Source organism: Populus alba, chromosome 19 (assembly GCF_005239225.2).
Source record: "Populus alba chromosome 19, ASM523922v2, whole genome shotgun sequence".
Taxonomy (NCBI): domain Eukaryota; kingdom Viridiplantae; phylum Streptophyta; class Magnoliopsida; order Malpighiales; family Salicaceae; genus Populus; species Populus alba.
Genome location: NC_133302.1, coordinates 22,148,185 through 22,150,777, shown reverse-complemented (window position 1 = coordinate 22,150,777; position 2,593 = coordinate 22,148,185).

The following is a 2,593-nucleotide window of genomic DNA, read 5'->3' as shown; positions in this document are numbered from 1 at the left end:
AGGTCCCAGTTGGGAATTGGTGGATAATCTGGAAGCCAATCCGAGGGTTGTCCAAATAATTCCTAATATGCCCTGTATATCAGCCAAGCATGCATGCGAAGGGAGAGAGGAGGAGTCTTTTTTTATATTATTATTTGTTTATAGTCTTCTTTAAAAATCTTCCAATCAGTTCTATCAATCGATATTTCTAAACTTGATCCAATCACTGATTTAGTCAAACTATAAAAGTCACTAATTCATCAATGAGTCAACAATCATGCTGTAGTGGTTGGATAGTTGGCATTATAATATATGTATGCTTTACCGTATGTGAAGCATAAATAAATAATAACAAAGAAAATTATGCTATATTCTGTTTTGCTTTGTTTCTTGCTTCTGCTTTCTTTTGTCAAAAGTTGGTGGGCTGAACATGGCATCAATTTCAAGTGTATCTGTCAAGATAATGTAGAAATGCATAGCCTAATTCTTTGAAGGGTTAAGAGATGCAACTAACTCACCTTTTGTTATTATTTTTTTAAAACTTAGTTTTAGGTTTTATATTGTATTTCTTTTTTATTTAGTATTCTGATTTTTCCTTTGGTTTATGTTCTATTTAAGAAGTTTTGTGTAAAAATCTTTTTCAACAATTTTTTTTTTCCTGTGTACATACCATTTGCGTAGTAAGGCCTATCTTATATTCTCTGATGTGTTGCATAAATCCTACTTCCCTACGAAGGAAAGAAGAAAATTATGATATCTTCTATCTTGCTTTTGCTTTCTTTCTTTACCTTTGCTTTCTTTTGTCAAAAGTGAGATTTCCCCCCATTAACACTAGTAAAAGATATTTCCTAAACTAAAAATATTTTGATGTGTAACCTGGTAGATGTTTGTTAGGATTGAGCACGGTCGACCATGTTATCTGTTTGATCAACAATTTTTTATTTATTTTGTATTTAAAATAGATTCATCTAGGCTCTGAATTTGTCCGAACTTAGAGTTTAATTTTTGTTGTTTTTAAAAAATCATTTACTTTTGTTGTATTTTTTTTAAAAAAAATTATACTAAAAAATATTCATAGTTATTAAATTATACATGATTAATGAGTTGATTAAAATATATAATTAAATTTTTAATTGGATTAAACATTTGATATCAAACATTTTCAATTCAGTCCAATAAAAACTTAAATAAATCTATTTTTTTTAAAAAAAAAAAACAAAACATCACAGTCACTCAATACTTTTCCAGGCCCATCCTCAAGTCAAGTTATAACTACGTAAAAACCACTTTTTTTCTTTTTCTTTCATTTTCACTTGATAAAAGACACCATTAATTGTGTGTTCCCTTCTCATATGTCATTACCCTCTTCGTTTCTTTCCTCCTCTTGATTCTCTTCCTTAAGCGATCATTACTTCGATTAAAATAATCCCATTACTAAGTTTCTTTTCCTTAGTTAAACCTCAAATTAAGAAAAGTTGGTGATGAGCGGGTAGATGACAATTGACACAGATGCTCTGCATCTTCCTTGAGCGATCATTGCTCCGATTAAATATGATTTGTTTTCTATAATACTTTACTCACTTGTTTGTGATAGATTACTTATTGGGTAACGAAAATTGTGAAACGATGATTTAAAGTCATTGAAATGATTTTGCTTTCTATAATGTTCTGTACTCGGGATTTCAAAAACTTTCAAAAATCAATTGAAATGATTTGTTTCTTTTAATTTGTTTGGTCCCAGATGGGAATTGGTGGATAATTTGGAAACCAATCCAAGGGTTTTCCAAATTACTTGTTTATTATTAAATGTTTATAGCCTGTCTCAGCCAAGCATGCGAAGGGAGAGAGAAGGAGTCTTTTATTATTATTATTATTTGTTCATAGTCTTCTTTAAAAATCTTCCAATCAATTCTATCAATCGATATTTCTAAACTTGATCCAATCACTGATTTAGTCAAACTATTAAGTCACTAATATGACTCACACTCATATTTTTCAAATTACGTGAATATTCATAATTATTAAATTAAATTAATTCAAGAAATTTAAGATAAAACTATTACTTTTGTTTATGGGTATATAATTCTGATAGAAACTTCTCAATTAAATCCTTTTAATTGATAGTATCTGCTAATGATAAAGTTTTTGAGGCTAATGTCTATATTAATGTTGCTCCTCTAAAAGTTCAGGTGTTTTCTTGTTGGTAGTCGAGGACAAAGTTAGAGTATGTTTGGGAACGCAATGTAAATTGTGTTCCTAAAAATTTTTATTTTTTTTGTTTAAAAAAATTATATTTTTAGATCATTTTGATATGCTGATATTAAAAATAATTTTTATTAAACGAAAAAACTTTATTTTGATGCATATCTTAGCGAAGAGCACTTTAAACCACTATCGCTACTACAATCTCAAACAGGTTAGTATTAAAGTTTTTCTTCATCACTAGAAAATTTTGCTTATCACTCAAGTTTTGTGTGTCTTTTGCTTATGATGGAGCAACTTTCATATACGATAACTTTTTTAGAAATGTTTGGATGAAAGTCTTGAATTGATGGGGGTATTTAATGATGTTTATTGAGAGCACTAGACTTGCTCTACTATAGTAGTTTAGAAT